This window comes from Tamandua tetradactyla, chromosome 4 (genome assembly GCF_023851605.1).
Source record: "Tamandua tetradactyla isolate mTamTet1 chromosome 4, mTamTet1.pri, whole genome shotgun sequence".
NCBI classification, from domain to species: Eukaryota; Metazoa; Chordata; class Mammalia; order Pilosa; family Myrmecophagidae; genus Tamandua; species Tamandua tetradactyla.
Genome location: NC_135330.1, coordinates 72,967,647 through 72,986,508, shown reverse-complemented (window position 1 = coordinate 72,986,508; position 18,862 = coordinate 72,967,647). Strand labels below are relative to the sequence as shown.

Here is an 18,862-nt window from a genome sequence, read left to right as displayed (position 1 = left end):
CGGGCCAACTATAAGAGTATCTAATCCGAGAGTGTCCCTGTTTCGGCCAGCCCACGCCGCGTCACCGGGTCCGTTGCTCCTTTTCAGGTAGCAATGCCAGGAGGCCAGCTACCTGCTCAGGTCGACTCTCGTGGGGAAGCAGGACTCGGCCATTGCTAGCTACCTTCCCGGGTCCTCAAATTTGGCAATCTCAAACACGATAGTACCTGTTCATTTGGAATAGGCCACACTTGTGGAAGTTACTCATGTAACCAAATTAGCCGGTGCCTAGCTTACCAACCAGAATGCTAATGTGTTCATTGATTTATCTGTTTCCATGGGAGCTATGTCTTACGGGGTAATTCACATTGGTCATTCAGAACACCGGTGTGATTACCTCAGAGGAGCAAATGACATGTCAGAAAGTTGCCTCATGAACATAAAGTAGAAGCAAGCAGAAAGGGACGAACTGCCCCTCTCCCCTCCAGGGAAAATGCTGCCTGGAAGCAACAGCACCCACTCACTGGAAGCCAAGCACCAGACCAGCCATCTATCATCTTTAATTCTTACAAAACCCCCTGGGAATTTTAGCTCCTTTTTAAATATAAGTGACTGATCTAAGGCCACATAGTTGCTGAATTACAAGGTAGAAAGCACACTACTTGCTAATTAATTACTAATTATTATATTGATGACCAACAATTATAATCAGACCCTGTTGTTCACAGTGCATTCTCTCTCTCTCTCAGACTAGGCTGAGTAAAATAGGCAGGTGTTTACTTGCAGGGGCAGTCTGACACCCCCTCTGTGACATGGTGGGTGCCCCATAAATGTTGAACGAGTGACTGAGTGAAAGGTTAAATGAACCTTAAATAATTGTTACTTGATGCCAGACATGTCTTTCTGAGAATACAGCCTGGAATGCAGAAGAGAGTTGGGACCACAATTGCATCTCCAATCCATTAAGAAATGGTGTTGCTTCTGCAGATAGCTAATCTCTTCTGAAATGAGTGGCTTGCTAAAATTTTGTTTCCATCACAACCATATCCCGAAATTCTGAAGACAGCATTTCTTGGTGCCATCTTGCCCTCAGAGCCCCTTCTAGGAGAATTTGCCCCATTCCCCGTCACTGCTGAATTGCTGAAACTCTCTACTATTGAAACTCTCTACTCCCTCTGGCCTCAGCTGCGTAGGGGGAAGGGCATTTGATCCAAGGACAGCAGGTGCAGAGGCCAGCCCATAACCTGTGGCATTGCCTGACCTGACAGAGGAGGCAGGTCAACCATCTCAAAACCTCCTCCCACCTACCCTTGCCCCAACCCCTGTCGCCACACCCCCCTCCCCCATGATTCGAGAAAACTCAGGCAGTTGGTAGTGAAATCAGGGGCAAAAAGTGTGCATAAAGCCACGAGGTATCAAAGCAAGTTACAGTCTTATAGAAGCAGGAGCTATGAGAAAGAGAAACCCCTTCCCCCCCAAAAAAGCAGAAAGAAAGCCCAGTTAGTTATGGGTAACAGCACAGGCACTAGCATGAAATGATCAAGCCCATGGACTCTGGAATCAGACTGTCTTAGTCTGAATCCCATTACCTCCTTCCCCCTAACAGTGTTGGGCCTCTGCTTCCTTACCTATAAAATAATAAAAATATTACCTGCATCCTAGGAATTGGCACATTCTCGGTCCAGCACATGGATTAGCTCAATTAAGCATCACCACAACCCCATGAAGCACTATTCTTAACTCAATTTACACATTGGGGAATTGAGGGTCAAAGAGGTAAAATCACGCGCCTTGTCCAAGTCCCCATATTGCGAGCCAGTGACAGGGCTGAGATTTGAATCGAGGCAATCTGGCTCTAAAATAGCCATGCAGAAAAAGAACAGTGGTCATAAAAGAGAGAACGAGTGACCCATGGCACAGAAATGTGTACCCAGGAGGTGGTCTCTACTCACAGGGAAGCACAGGACACCCGCCTCCCTTTGCATAAGGTGGTCTGGACGGGTCTCTTTTTCTTGAAACTGAGAGAGCCTGACTAACACTGAATTAGTCCTGAACCCGGTGGGGAGGAGGTGCAGGGTGGAACACAGGACAGATCTTTGACGATACGCAGGGTGTGGGGGAGTTAGTAAAGCATGGTGGGAAGGTGGAGGGGAGAGGGAGCCCCCACAACCCCGCTTGTCAATACAGTGACAGGGTGAAGGCTGGGCTTCCATTCATAGAGTCTGGGGCCCAGACCTTGGGCCCACTTGAGGCGTGACTTGTGAAGAACTTGGTAGCCTTGGCCATAACTCAGTTGCAAAGGGCTTAGAAATTATGTAAAGACCGCAAAGTATATGGACGCTGTGCACCATAATGGGCAACTTAATGGGAAGGGGTATGTCCCCTACGTTTCCTAACTAAGAGGCTCCATGCCAGGAGCTCAGCTTTGCTTTACTGTTAAGTTGAGGCACGTTCACTGCTGTTAACCTGCCGAGGTTGAAGCGTGGCAGGCATCGCTAGGTGGGAAATGGACTTTGAGAACAGAAAAAGGATAAGTTTCCTTTTCTCCTAACCTTCTGTATAATTTGTAAATTTAAAAAATACACTATAAGATTACATTACGTGATAGCAAAAAACCATTATAAATTGCCAGTAATGAAGAAAGCAGGAGAGTGTTCCATGAGTAGAAGAATGGGTCGTACCCTTTTCTGGAAGAAGGAAAGTGCGTTTTTGGATCAATGGCTGGTAGCAGCAGGGCCCAGGAAGCTGAAACTTAGAATTACACATCAAGGAGCCTGAGGCTAAGCAGGGAGCTGGCCAAGGAGGGACAGCTAGGATGGAATGGAATAAGACATGAGGCAGGAAAAAGGGAATAATTGAAATTCTATACAGTGAATATTCACTACTTACTTCATCCTTACGAACCCAGGTTTTTATCCTAGGGTTAAAGAAGATCAGGAATTTATAATTTATTACGAAAACTCCTGAATGAATTGGAAACAGTTAAGACAGCTGGTGAGGACCAATTTGGCATTTAGGGGACCCCAAGCATTGACGCAGCTCTCCAAACTACCTATCTTTTAAGAAAGCTAGACAGGGAGCATGTCCTACACAAACATCCAGACATCCTGGTCAGGATTTCCACTACCTCATTCTACATATAAATGGACAAACAAAGATTTTCACACACCTAAAGAAAGACAGCAGTATGAAAAGGGAAATCCAAGATAACCTTAATGTACCCATGGAGAAAACAGGTAATTCTGGCATAAATAGAAAACTAAACAAGCAAATAACTCAGATTAATATACTCAAAATATTTGCAAAGAGCCACACAACAAGGTGGAATACTATTTACAACGTATTTGCATGAAAAGCATATAAAAAAGAACACTTGGGAATTTAAATGAATGATTAATGAAACAGAAAATTCAAAACAAGTATGAAAGTAAAATCAAAGATATCACCAAAAAGTAATTCAAAAAGGCAGAGACATAAACTTTGGAGAAAATAAGAGAAGAAATACAAATCAATCCAATAGCTTCAACATCAAATAAATAGGTGTTTCAGAGAGAATAGAAAAAATAGATAATAGAAAAAAATTCCCTATGGCAGAGTCTTTTGATAAATAGATCCATTTTGAATGATCCATGAATGAAAAGGGAACCATAAATGTGAAATTTCAGATCATCAAGGATTAAGAGTAGAATCTAGAAGCTTCCAGTCAGAAAAAAACAAATCGCTTATAAAGAAATGAGAATGAAATTGATCTCAGATTCCTCAGCTGCGACACTGAGTTACAGAAAAGTGATTCAGAAGATAACACTTTTCAAAATTCTGAAGGAAATTGACTTCAGTACCCCGCTAAATTGTCAATTAATTCAGACATGTAAATATTTTCAAAGTTTATTTTCCACACCTCAAGGAAATTACTTGAGGATCTGCTCCCTCCTTTAGAGGGAAAAAACTGTGAGAGAAGAAAAACTATAGAGTACAAAGAAAAGCCCAATCACTTGTTGAAAGAAGAAAATAGAGCACGTGGATAAAGGAAAGCAGAGGCAAGAGACAAACTTTGCTGGTCAGGAGGGAAACGGAGCCAGCTCTCCCATGAACCTTAATTCCTAATGCTTCCCTGGTTCCCTGTTTCTGTTCCAGTTCTGTCCATACTTAATATTACAATAATTTTATTGGCTGTTTTTCCTTATTATACAAGTGATCCAAATGTACCAAAATATTTTGAAAACTCAAAACAGAAGCAAATGAAGATCCATCCACAATTGTATCATTCAAAGATAACCACTGAATATCTTCATCTTTTTTCTATTATTTATTTATCTATCTATCTATTTATTTATTTATTTTTGCATAGGCAGGCACCGGGAAACAAACCCAGGTCTCCCACATGGCAGGCGAGAACTCTGCCTGCTGAGCCACCATGGCCCACCCTTTTCTATCAATTTTTAATGGGACCTTTTGACTTATATTATTGGGTAAACTTAATTTTCAGAATATTTAACAATCTAGAAATATTCATCAGATAAACAATATATTATAAATATTTCCTTGCTATTATTCTTTTATTCAAATATATTTAATAACTATATGAAAATCTGTTCTATGGATGAACTATAATTTATTTTATTGATTCTCCCATTTTGGACATTTAGATTATTTTAAATGTCATGACATAGGTTGATAAACATTCTTGTGCTGATACATTTTCCTATATTTTTTGTACATTTAATAGATAAAAAATGGTATCTTGTATTAATATGCATTATTGAATTACTAGAGGCACCAAACATTTAATGTGTTACTTGACTATTTTTTATCTTCTTTTGTTAATGCTTTATTTATATCAACTTCCACTGAATTTTTCAATAATTTCTAGAAGCTCTTTATTTATTAAGGACTAACCTTTGTCTTACATAGTGAATATTTTCCCCAATTTATTTGCCTTCTAATTTTGTTTATTGTCACTCGATATAAAAAAGCCATCTACAGTTCCTATTTTCCCAGTCTTTCTCTACAATATTGACTGGAAAGCTCACTTTCCCAAACTCTTCTGCAGCTAAGAGTGGTCAGGTGATCAATTAGAGCCAATATAAATGTGAATGGGAATTGCTGGGAGGGGCTTCTGGGAAAACTTTTGTTCTTGTTTTTTAAGTAAGGGTTGGACTCTGTTGGCTTGTCTATTAGGCATTTTGCCCTTTTACCTTCTTTCTGACTGGAAAAATGGATATGAGTCTAGACGTATAAAAACCTTGGCACAAGGGTGCACGGGTAGTTCAGTGGTTAGAATGCCTGCCTTTCATGCAGGAGACCTGGGTTTGATCCCCAGACCATGCACTCAGAAAAAATTTAAAAACAAAGACCCTTGGCACAACCTTAAGGTGACTTTTATGAGGACAAAGCTCTGTACTCTAAGGATAGGGAACAGAAGGATAGAAGGATGAATTTCCTAAATTTCACTAGCAGCCTAGACTACCAACCTCCAGATAGAGAAACAGATATATAATATATATACATATACAGGATGCATCTATCATATATATTTATGATGGATATACCCTCAAATAAATTGATTATTAAGTTTTGTCAGGTTTTAGTATACATGCTCACTTAGCAAAAAAAATACAATTTCTTGTTGCATAAAATAAACAAATATCTATTTGAGGTAGTCACGTTTTCTGTTACTAGCAATCACAGATATTTTTAATTAATAAATTTATGGTAGTTTTATAAACATACTTTAAGTGTAGAAAAGTCTACCTTTTTTTTTATAAGCCTACTAATTACCAAACAAGTATCAGAAAAATAAGTGAATGAAAGGTTTATGCCTTTTAGCCTGGGAAGAAACACTTTCTCACAGAAAAGACTGTCAGTATTCATTTGAATTTGCTTCTAAAATTTATGTATGTTTTACTTTTAATCAATCTGGGAATTTGTTTTACAGAGTGAGTTAGGAGAATCTAATTTTTTTCTCTAAATCCAATTTTTAACAGATCATTTTTGGCTAATCTTTTTTTTTCTCAAGGTTTCTCAAAATGTCACCTTATTGTTTTAATTATTTCACCTTTATAATGCATTTTATATATTGTAGAGCAAAACTTGTCTTATTCTTTTTCCCAAAAATTATAAACTGTACTTAATCATTGAGTTAACTTTAGAATCATTTTGTTAAGCACCAAACATTACCCCTTAGAAATTTTTATTGCAATTGAGTTACATCTGTAGATTTTTGATACCTTTAAACACTGGCTTTTTTCATCCATTCACTCAGATTTTCCATATGGTTTTCAGTAACATAGTTTCTTTCCATTAAGCATATCCTAGGCATTTTATTGAGTTTGTTGCTATTGTTTTTGGGTAGCAATAATATCCATTTCATATCTACGAAAGCACTTAATTTTTTACTCACATTATGTATAAGCGCCATCCTGATTCTAAAATGTTGTTTCTTATAGTTTTATATATATATATAATCATATCACCTGCAAATAATTATAATAGTTTCAAGTCCTTTCCATGGCGCCTTATCTTTTTTTACACTTCGTCTATGGCTAGAGAACAGTTACAAAATAGAGGTGGAAACAGGTACCATGGTCTTTAATGGGCCTTCCTTAAGTGCTACAACATGATTTGTGATGTTGATTGGTGATATGAAGGAAATAGTGTTCAGCATGTAAAGAAAACAGACGTCTATTATTAGAAAGAACTGTTTATCAAAAGCCTTTCTTGGTATCTGTTTCAGTTTGCTAAAGCTACCAGAATGTAATATACCAGAAATGGGTGGCCTTTTATAAACGGAATTTATTAAGTTACAAATTTACAGTTCTAAGTCCATAAAAGTGTCCAAACTAAGGCATCTAGATAAAGACACTTTGACTCAAGAAAGGCTGATGGCATCCAGAATGCCTCTGTCAGCTGGAAAGGCATGTGGCTGGCATCCGCCATTCCTATGGCTCTGGTTTCAAACCCCTTCCCCGGGGGTGTTTTCTTTCTGCACCTCCAAACATCTCTGTCTGTGTCAGCTCTGAGCTTTTTCTGAAATGGTTCCCTCTTAAGGGATTTCAATAAGTGGATTAAGACCCACCTTGAAGGGGTAGAGATGCATCTCCACAGGAACCACCCAATCAAAAGGACCCACCTACAATTGGGTGGGTCACCTCTACATGGAAACCACCTAATCAGAAGGTTCCATCCTAAACAATAGGTCTGCCTCCACACATGTGTGCTTAAAAAAAAGAAATGGAGTAGGAAAAAGAACGTGGCTTTTCTGGAAAACGTAACAGTTCCAAACCAGCACAGACTCCATTAAGATGACCTCTTTTTTTCTTATCCTAAACTATTGTTAAGGTGAATTATATTGAGGGATTTCCTAATATATAAAAAACCTTGGGTAACTGCAATGAAAATTCTTGTCCATGAAGTCATTTTTAAAGTACTGGTGGATTTTATTTGTGTAGATGGATGGATGGATGGATGGATGGATAGATAGATAGATAGATAGATAGATAGATAGATAGATAGATAGATAGATAGATAGATAGATAGATAGATAGATATAAATAGATAAACAAATGAGTAATATGTATATGTATATTGGATGCAACCATCACATATATTTGTGATGGATGTATCCTCAAATAAATTGATTATTAAGTTTTGGTTATCTTTATCAGGTTCTCATATCAGGATTATGTTCAGTTAGCAAAAAAAAAAATCACAAAGTTTCCAAGTGTTTTCATGGTTAGAAGTACTTTAAAAGCACAAGAATTTTATTATTCTTTAAAAGCCTGAAACTAGTCAACATAAAAAGGCTTTGAGCCTTTTATTTCCTAGCACAACTGTTTGAAAATTGTTCAACTCTTTTTATCATTAGTTATTTAGTTTTTTTTTCAAAGCTTGATACAATTTTCACACTTAGTGGGAAAGTATTTTAACTAATAGTCTCCGAAAATGTTTTAAACTTTTTCTGCATATTTGCTTACATCTCTTTTGCAGAACTGGACCAAAATAAAAAGTTCTGTGATCTTGACTTCTTACTTTCACAACCGTCCCATTCCTGCCCTCACAACATTAATAAAGAACCCAAAGATATCAACCCCATGCAACTAAAAGCAAAGTGCCACTACTTACATATAGACACTACTTAAAAACAGTCCTTTGTGAAAAATAAAATGAACGCTCCTATAAAATCAGGCTCCCATATCGTATAGTATGTGTGACGAGGTGACCAACGACGTCTTCTCTTGCTTGTTCAGACCCCAACATCTCCAGCACTCTCCCCTCTACCAGCAGCACCGCCACCCTAATACCTTGAGAACGTGACTCTACTCCGCCAGCTCAGAGCAGCCCTCAGCCCAGCTCTCACACCCCCAGCTGAGACCGTGTGTGGATCCGCTGAAGGAACTGGCCACAAAAGGGCTTCCTCTGGAAGCAGCGGCCCCTCACAGCATTCCAAGGACATGTGCACTTAAAGGTGGCTGACAGGCATTTTCAGGAATCGTTCGCTGCTATTTCATAAAGACGGAGAAAGAGGTCACAGACGAGAGAGATATTAAGCATAGGAACTCTCAGAGAAACGGACAGGGACACTTCTCTATTAGTGACAATGCCTATTATATGACATGCAGACACCACAAGTGCTATTCAGCTGCTTGTAAGTCACGAAAGGTGAGTGAAAACACTTATCTCCTTTGTAGAAGGGGAAAAGGAGGTGGAGAATCCTCCACACAAAGATCCACTTTGACTTAAAATACAGGGTGAGCAGTACTAGAAATCTGTGTCTGCAAAACCTCCCTAGCTAACATTTGGAACAAACAGAGAACCTCGATACCGGGTGAGGCTTCGTTGTTAATATGTAGTTAGTTATGTCAAGGACTCTGAACAAAGCTTCTTTTCATGTGTCAGTTTAAGCTCTCCCCATTGATAACCACAGTGGTTCCTGGGTCACAACCCCAGACAGGCAGCCATTGTACGGGAGAAATCAGCAGCAGGGCCCCAAGGCGCACAGCCCAGCCAGGCATCCATGCCTTCAGCCATCTGGGCTGAGCCTCAGCAAAGCTCAGAGGTAGCTGAAGTGTCCCTTTAAGGTCTTGTTTGCTCTCCTTCCTGAGCTTCCTCCATGCACATGGTGGCCACCTGTTCCCCCAGCTCTGAGTCTCACCTGGAGCCTCCGTGTCCCCAGCAAGCTCCGGTTCCTAATGCACATGCCCCATGACAGCCCTCCTCAGGAACTTGATTTCGGCCAGTCTAATCACCTACTTGATGCCGAGGCATGGAAGATTGCTGATAGATTAATCGGTCTCCTTGCCAGATAACAGATACCTTTTGTTCCAGATAAAAACAGGAGTTTTAACAGCTGCCTTCAATGCCTAATCACCACCAGGCTGGACACGAATGCTGGGTGGATGGGGAGGGTGGCTCAGACTCCCTCTCCAATCATGCAAGCGCAGACTCCATCACCAAGTGGCGGGATGGTGTCTCCTGGATCCTTCACTTCACTTCTCATCAGTCCATCTGGAAACCCTGTGAAGGCAGGGAACAGAAAAGGCGGTCCCCTCAAAACCCACCCGAAAGCCATAATCTGAGCTACTCTGTGGCCCCACCCTCTCTACAGGGTCTCCTTCTCCTCCAATGTGGAAGCCAAAGCCAACCTTTTAAGATTCTTTTAAAACAAGCTGTTTTTCAGATGCTGCTCAGAGCCGTTAATTCTGTCTGCATGCACTTCCACCACGCTCATATCTGCCATCTTGAGCAGTCCATCCTGGCCTGAGAGGTCAGCGTTGGCTTTTTCCAAACAGCCAAAGGCCAGTGCATCTCTCAGTCCTCTGATGACCACAGAGTACTCCAGGAATGGGCCACAGAGAGAACAGGACTTCCTTAAAGGTTGTCCAAGAGCCAGAACACAAGGAGCCTAGCATGAATGGATGTCCAGGAAGAGGAAATGGAAGCTCGTGTCACCTCACAGCAGAGTCACGAGGGAAGCAAGAATAAATGGGCCTCCTACGGTTCCTCCTCGAAAGTCAAATGTGCACTAGACACAAAGTTGGCCTCTTCAGCTAGCACCGCTGAGAGCCCACATCAACACAGCTTTCCATCTGAATGGAATTCATATTTGTTGCCATATTCAGCAGCCTTCAACTTCTGTAGGGGGTGGAGAGGTGAAACTGAAGGAAAGGGTTCTGAATTTACGTTCAACAGGACATTAATAGAAATAAGACTGAAAGAGCTTCTTCTGGGAAAATGGAAAACCATGCGAAGCAGATCTTCAGAAATAACCCCTCCTCCTTTCCCACTGCCCGAGACCATTCCAAACCCACTGTGACTCAGTTGGCAGGATTGTCACAAAACCCTTCTTACCAACCACAGTCCCTTCTTCAGGTTTTGTCTGACTCTAATCCACCCTTCATAGCATTTCCAGAGCTCTTATCCTGGGAATAAATAGGAACATGTTGCTTCCTTGTTGAAGTCCCCTGGCAGCAGCCCCTCTGCCTGGAGTAAAGACTTGGTCTCTCAGTCTGGCTCTAAATGACTTTTCCCACTGCATGTCCAGACAGTTACGAGTTTCTCCCATAAGGACCCACCACCATGAGCTTCTTGCTTTCCCCGTCGAACACATTAGGCCCATCCACAATTCTAAGCATTGGGATACCATTCTTTTTGTCTGAACTGCCTTTTTCACCTGTAATTACCCCCAGGAGCCAGCCACACATCGCCTTTTCTGGTAAGTCCCTCCTCAGCATTGCCACTGCACACCTCTGTTCCAGACGGCAGCATATTGTAATATAAGGGACTGTTGCTTGTTTCTCCCACTCAACTCTAACCCTCGGAAACAAGGATGGTACGTATTCTATGATCTTTGTATCGTCAGCATCTACCTCAGTATCTGGAATCAAGTAGATGCTCAATAAGTATTCATTGAATGAAAGGGCCTAGAAATAGGCCCTCCCCTTCTCAGTTCTGTGGCATCATCTACCTTACCCAGCTTGCAAGGGAAGGTGGTCCTTACACACTGTGACCCCGACTCCACACCTACTCACCCCCCATCTGATGCTCTTTCCTACTGGCTCTCCCACCTTTACCTCCCACATCACTTGCAACCTCCCTGGGCCTCTTCTGGACACCTAGAATCCTCTCCATTCTCTCCGATGAAAGGCAGCAGCTTTCGTCAGAATGATGCTCAAAATCCACCTACTTCCTGGCAGCTTTCCTTAAGCAACTACACTCAGTTCTGGTCATTCACTTTACCTTGTTCCTGCAGATTAAAAAGCATATTTCACATTATATTATCCTACCCTTGGACAACGTGCAATTAATTTTTCCTTTGGATGTGTGTGTCCCAGCTCTCCGAAGACAGCTCAGGCTCCCTAAGTGCATGAACTTCAGGATTCTCCCCAAGCTGCCTGCCAACTGCATTGCAGCAAGTGTGATCCTGTAAAGGGGAAAAGGGGGAGGAAGCAAAAACATCTCTTTACTTCAGATTTAATTAGGAGACAATTGTACGCATCACCAAAGGGTGCGCTGCAGTGTGAACACTTTTCTAGAGTACTGAATTTTCTTTTGTGGCAGTTCACAGGGTAGAGAGCTCTAAGGTGATACCAAACAAAGTCTAAAGCATTAGGACCCCCAGCTGAACTCTGAGCCATTCCAAATAAAGATTGGAATCTGAAGAGATTATATGTCAATTTGGAACAAATAGGATTCCCTACTCTAAAACTATTTTTTTATATACAACTTCAGCAGGAAATGAAATATTCTTAGAGCCTGAACCTCAAACATGAGACCCAGATGTTTAAACCAACTTGCATATTACCTGCTCCACTTCCCTGGGGTAGAGGAAGCTACTCCTAAGGATTCTTGGGTTCTGTATTTTCTTGGGAATTTTCATTTTTTAATCCAAGAGGCTTCCAGAATTTTCCAGGTTTAAAGAAGCAGACCCTGCAACAGACACCCACCAGCACCACCAAATGAAGCCTCTGCTCCCACCTCCCTGACATTGGGAAGCTGGCTGGAGGGGGTGGGTATCTGTCAGTTCCTCTCAACAGGAACTCTTTGCCCTTTGTATAGGCTGAATCTATAGGAGGCAGATTTCTATATTCCCATAAGACTTTGTAACTAGCCCCATTATAGTGTGTCACACTATGCTATAGTATTTTCAAGCTTACAGTTGTTAAGTGCCAGCCATGCATGAGACAAGGGTAGAGTTGGTGAGGAAGAAGAGTGGCGTCCCTGACTCGAGAGTTTGGATCTTGCTGAAACAACTGGTCTTGCTTAGGTGATCATGAGCGTGATGAGCATTAGGGGAGGAAGATACAGGTACTTGTGAGCACATGCAATGGAGAAACTGTTCTGGGGGCAGTGGAGGTGGGAAATAGGGAGAGTCCTCCTGAAGGATAACCCTCTTAAATGGAGACCTAAGGATTTATAAAGCAGAGCCAATCCAATGAGGGGAAATGGCATCTTCAGAAGCCAGAGGCTAGAGAGAGAAAGGCACCAAGAAGAAGAGAAGAAGGTATTCTAGTTTCCTGGGCTGCTGAAGCAAAATGGGTTGACTTAAAAAATGGGAATTTTTTAGCTTACAGTTTTGAGGCATGTCCAAATCAATGCATATTCTAGGCAATGCTTTTTCCCCGAGACTGGCTTTCTAGGACTGGTTGTTGGTCCTTTGCTTGTCACATGGCAAGGCACATGGCGGACTCTCCTAGTCTCTTCATTTTCTTCTGGCTTCATTTCAGCTTCTTTCTTCTTGTGGCTTTCTCTCTCTTTGACTATATTCATTTCATTTATAAAAGACTCCAGTAATAGAATAAGATCCATCCTGATTGAAGTGGGTCATACACTAACTGAAGTAGCCTCATCCAAAGGTCCTACTTACAAAAAGTTCACACCCCCAGGCATCCATTAGATTTAAGAACATGCTATTCTGGGGGTACATAAAGCTTCAAACCACTTCCAAGAGTAAATACCATTTGTGGAGTAGAGTAAGAGGAAAACATGGTAATGATAAAGGAGGAAGGTGGTAATCATAACATCATGTTCTTACCAAGTTCCTGCCACAATTCTAGGTGCTAACTTGCCTCCTCTTATAATAACCTGAGATACTTTTATCATCTCCACTTTACAAATGAGGAAATCGGGACCCAGAGAGGTGACATCTCTCATCCAAGATCCCATAGCACTAAAGTGGCAGAGCCAGGATTTAACCCCAGGCTGCCCAGTGCAGACCCCATGTTCTTAACTACTTCGCCCCGCTATGCGGGGTCGGGGTGGGGGAAGGGCATATCGGACAGGGCCCTGTAGGACTTTATCCAAGAGAAATAAGGACAAATTGAGGAGTCATAAGCTAGGAAATGGCATGATCATTCTGGGACCTGAGGAAAGAATCACCCAGGCTGCTATCTTAAATAGGGTTGGAAGAGGACAAACATGTATTCAAGGGGGGCCACTGAGAAGATTATTTCAGTCATTCTAAGGGGAGGTGATGGTGGCCTGGACCAGGTTGGAAGCAGTGGTGTTGGGACAAAGTAGATGGGGTCGAAAGATGTTCAGGCAGGAGAAATGTCAGGACCAACTTAGCAACTGGATGTAACCGGAGGGCCAAAGCTATCACTCAGCTGGGCATCTTTTTATAACCTAACATTTATGACAATTCTATGATGTATTTATCTTAATTTCATACATTGGGAAATGAAAGTTTAAAGAGAGGGTAATTCCAAGAGCAGAGAGCTGTAAATGGTGAAGATAGGGCTTGAACTTAGATTTTGAAACTTCTGTATGTAGGTTTATCTTTCCCACGTGAGACTCACATCTTTGGTCATATTTGTATTTCTGCTCATAGGATCTAGGCCTGGCCCAGAGGTTCAATAGATCACTGAACTGATGAGCAGAAGGAAAGAAGTCCATGGACTCCAGCTTGGCCCCTGCCCATGCCTCTTGTGTCATCACCACACAGTAGACGGGACACTCATCCCAAAACCAGCACCATCAGAATCTTCCAGGCCTACTGTGCAAATAGGTTCACCCAAGGGTACCCAGGCATTGCCTTTCTCTGCCAACCCATCAGGCCTCTGCTGGTGGCACCTGCGCCCTGGCTCCAGCTCACCTGACCATCTGGAATCCTTTGTCTGCACTTTGTCAACCTCGTCAGTCTCTTAGGTAAAATAAAAAACAACTTAAGCCAAATTATGCTGGGAAGCTCAGGTATTATTTAAGTTCCTCCAAAGTCTTAATAAATTGCACAAATATTTAACAAGTGGATTAATTTATGTAAAGATCTGCACATATTTGATAAACTTGAACCAATTTAATAAATCCTGTTTCTGTTTTAATAAATGCTGGATTAGGGTTAGACTTCCTACAAACAGTGACTACATAAAGAAAACATTTGATATGTGTGTATATGCACTGCCGCTGCATTTTCAAAGATCAAGAAAAGATTATCTTTGCTGTAAGGACTTTAAGCCACTACTTTGTAAGTTGTGTGTATGTTTGCTGGAAAGGAGGGAGGAGAATGAACTAATGTGTGTTCAGGCTTAAGCCGATGAAAACTTCATGGACAGGATGGCATCCCAGAGAGAGCATCTGAAGTTCAGGCTATATAAAACTTTTCAAGAAGTGCAAAGACAAAAATGAGACAGAAAAAGGTCCAGAGTTCCTATTCTCTATTTTTATAAATGTAAACACCTCTCCCACTCATTCCTTCTCCCTGCGCTGCTTCCTATTTTATCTGACCCACAAAATCCTATCCATCCTTCTTCAAAACTTAACTCAGACACCCACTCTTATGTGAACCCTTCCTTTAGCCTCTTCTCCACCTCCAGGCAGAGTTGTACTTGCTGCCCTCAATTCTGATAGCACCTCATGCAAACCCTTACAATAGCTCACATCCCATTGTCTTATAATTAGCACTGTGCAAATCTACACGTTCAGACAGGTAAATGATCTCTTTCTTTTCATACCCAGCATCTAATGGCCCTAAAATGTAGGTGTAGGGGCAGATGGTGCCATCAGCAGCAGCTAGCATTCTTTCAATAATAACTTCTTAAGAAATAGTATGTGCCAGATCATATATAGATAACGAGGAGGCACTGGAGAGGAAATGATAGGATAGAGTTTCTTGCCTTCATGAAACTTACAGTCTAAGTGGGTATAACAGATGCTGTTGGTGCCCCCACCCCCACCCCATATCCCCTCAGCATTTACCTCCACATAAAGAAGGGTTTGAGGAGAGAAGAACTCTTGGAATACACAGGGAAAACCAGAGTGCAAGAGAATTTTTGCCCCTTGATGGGCTTCCTTACCTTTTCTGTCTTGTTCCCCCATTTACTATGGGCATTTTCTGGGATCACTTCCCAAATTAGCTATTTGAGATTGAGTCCCTTTCTCAGGGTCTGCATCTGGGGAAATCCAAACCAAGACACTAGGAGAAAAAAAAAGTAAAGATCTACGTGGAAAGGAGGAGTGATGTCATGGTCTCTAAGACAGTACACAATGACCTTCACCTCCTGCTATTTACACCCTGCACAATCCTCTCCTTTTAATGTGGAACGGATTTTACTTGCTTATGAATGGAATACAATAGGTGTGATGGGATGGCACTTTCAAGAATAGGTCATTAAAAACTGCGGCTTCCATCTTGGGCGATCTCTCTGGTTTTCTCTGGGGAAGCAGCTGCCACGTTGTGAAGCAGCCCTGAGGTTAGGTCCATGCAACAAAGAACTGAGGCATGGTAGCAGACACACGAGTGGACTTGGAATCAGCTCTTCTGAGGCCAGCCAAGAGCCGAGTAAGCCTGAAACCAGATCCACGTGGAGCCTTTGATGAGCGTGGTCTCAGCGGATGCCTTGATTTCAGCCTGTGAGAAACCCATAACCAGAACCCCCTGGCTGAGTAAAGTCGAGATTCCTGAGCCATGAGAGATAATAAATGTTTGTTGTTTGAAGAAACTAAGTTTTAGGGTAATTTGTCATGCACAAATAGGTAGCTAAACAAAGCGATATGACAGAATTCTAGAAAGATGACAATATAAATACATGATGTCCTGTCTTCCTCTTTTTCTTCATTGTCTCCCAAGGAAAATTAGTATAAAAGAAAGTCTCATCACATTACTGAATAATTAAGGAGAGGGTTCCACTGATTTACCTAAAAGTCTGGATTCCTGTGAAGACATCATCCCAATAATGACAAGGGAAGTTTGCCACTGGCCTTCCCCTCTAGTACGACTGGAAGGGACCTTCTTCCAGGTCAGCTTCCAGGCCCTGTGACACCCTCATCACATTTGAGTTAAGACTTAGACTCTGCCAGGTCTCTGTGCAAAGGAGAACCTCCCAAAGCCAACCCCTTTCCAAAAGGGGCTTTGTTTGAAGTCAACAACTCCACAGCTGCCTTCTCGCTCATCAGGAGGCACTCTTCACCGCAGAAACCATGCCACCTGTGGACACAGTTGCTGCTGAGATATTGAATGGTGCCAGGAGACTGCCCAGCTCCCTTTAACTGGGGGTATTCTCAGGGCCTGATGCTTTTCCAATAGCCTCTAACTTGGATGAAACAAGAAAATTCTTAGAAACATACAAGATGCCAAAGCTCACTCAAATGAAATGGAACTCTCATACATTGCTATAGGAGTGCAAAATGCACAATTGCTTTGGAAAACAGTTTGACAGTTTCTTATAAAGTGAAACCCTTACTGTACCTCAAAAACTTGTATACACAATGGCCTGTACGTGAACTTTCATAGCATTTTTAGTCACAATGTCCAAAACCTGGGGGAAGGAGGGACTGTCCATCAAATGGTGACTAGACAAATAAATTGTATTATATCCATAAAAAGGAATACTACTCAGCTATAAAAGGAATGAACTATTGATACATGCATCCACATGGATGAATCTCAAAAACATGCTAAGTGAAAGAAGTTAGACACCAAAGAGTATAGAGTAAACAACACCATTCATATGAAATTATGGAAAAGGCAAAACTATAATGACAAAAAACAGGTCACTGATCACCAGAGGTTAAGGAAAGGTGTAGGAATTAACTATTAATTAACACAAAGTTTTTTGGGTGCTGGAAATATTCTGTACAATGATTGTGATAATGGTTATAGAACCACAGACATTTGTCAAATGTTATTGCATTGTACACTTAGAAGTAGTGAATTCTGTTATGCATCAATTATGCTTCAATAAAGCTTTCTTTTTTAAAAAAAATAACAGGTTTCTATTTTTTTTAAATTGGAGCTAGCAGGGAATAGGAGAGTTATTGATGTTTTTTAAAAATCAGAAAAATAAAAGCAATGGAGGAAGTGACCAGCAGAGTCATGTTAATGAAAACTTATTTGCAACTTAGAAAACTGCCATGAGAAACTCGTCCAAAATACTGCAAAAAGAAAAATACTAGGTTTTAAGAGAGAAATTGTAGGAATTATGAAGGATAGATCTAAAAGAAGCAATATAAGTACAAAAAGATGTTCAGAAAAAAGGAGAGTAGTGGATGAGTGAGACTAATAATCAAACGAGTAATCAAAGAAAAGTTTTACAAACTGAAGACCTAATCTTTTACACTGGAAAGGTTTGCTAAATGCAAACAAGAGGAGAGAAGATAGTAGAAAGACATTTTATATATAATCTTGATAGTAAATATGGCCCATAGAAATCCTTACCCAGTATAGGAATTATTTCTGAGTGGGCACAGAAGAAAGGGAATATTTGACATGCAAGTATTCTGAAAGTCCACCATTTTACCTCTGTGTGGAAAAGCTTACCAGTGAAAAAATTTAGAAAAATGAAACATGAAATCAGTGCTTCATGAAATAAGAAGACATAATGTACAAGAATTAATTATCATCAATGAACCCAGTAATATATAGTATCACTTCTAAATAAGGGCTGATGATATGACTGTGAAAAAAACATGGTTTGTAAAGAGGAAATGCTATTAAAGAAAAATGAGTATCTGTGGGATATAAGAATTCAATGTTGATGAGATTCAAGGAGAAGAGGGGAAAATGGACACAAATGGGTAAGTTTAACTTTATCTAAGATGGTCATTTTAATTCATGAAATTGAGTTAATAAAAAGTACATTTGAAACCATTTATGTTTTTTTTTTTTATTAACGGAAAGAAAAAAAAAAGAAATTAACACAACATTTAGAAATCATACCATTCTACATATGCACTCAGTAATTCTTAACATCATCACATAGATGCATGATCATCGTTTCTTAGTACATTTGCATCGGTTTAGAGGAACTAGCAACACAACAGAAAAAGATATAAAATGTTAATATAAAGAAAAGAAATAAAAGTAGTAGTAATAGTAAAAAACAACAACAACAAACAAACCAACAAGCAAACAAAAACAAAAAAAACCCTATAGCTCAGATGCAGCTTCATTCAGTATTTTAACATGATTACTTTACAATTAGGTATTATTGTGCTGTCCATTTTTGAGTTTTTGTATCTAGTCCTGTTGCACAGTCTGCATCCCTTCAGCTTCAATTACCCATTGTCTTACCCTGTTTCTAACTCCTGCTGAACTCTGTTACCAATGACATATTTCAAGTTTATTCTCGAATGTCCGTTCACATCAGTGGGACCATACAGTATTTGTCCTTTAGTTTTTGGCTGGATTCACTCAGCATAATATTCTCTAGGTCCATCCATGTTATTACATGGTTTATAAGTTTATCTTGTCTTAAAGCTGCATAATATTCCATCGTATGTATATACCACAGTTTGTTTAGCCACTCTTCTGTTGATGGAGATTTTGGCTGTTTCCATCTCTTTGCAATTGTAAATAACGCTGCTATAAACATTGGTGTGCAAATGTCCGTTTGTGTCTTTGCCCTTAAGTCCTTTGAGTAGATACCTAGCAATGGTATTGCTGGGTCGTATG

The 18,862-nt window shown here is 40.7% G+C and overlaps 1 non-coding gene across 1 annotated transcript; it reads left to right on the top strand.

The window, feature by feature from the left end:
• Window positions 1-5,235: 5,235 nt before the first annotated feature.
• Window positions 5,236-5,307, top strand: TRNAE-UUC (transfer RNA glutamic acid (anticodon UUC)). The gene has a single exon. It is a non-coding gene; the product is annotated as a tRNA-Glu (tRNA).
• The last annotated feature ends 13,555 nt before the right edge of the window (window positions 5,308-18,862 follow it).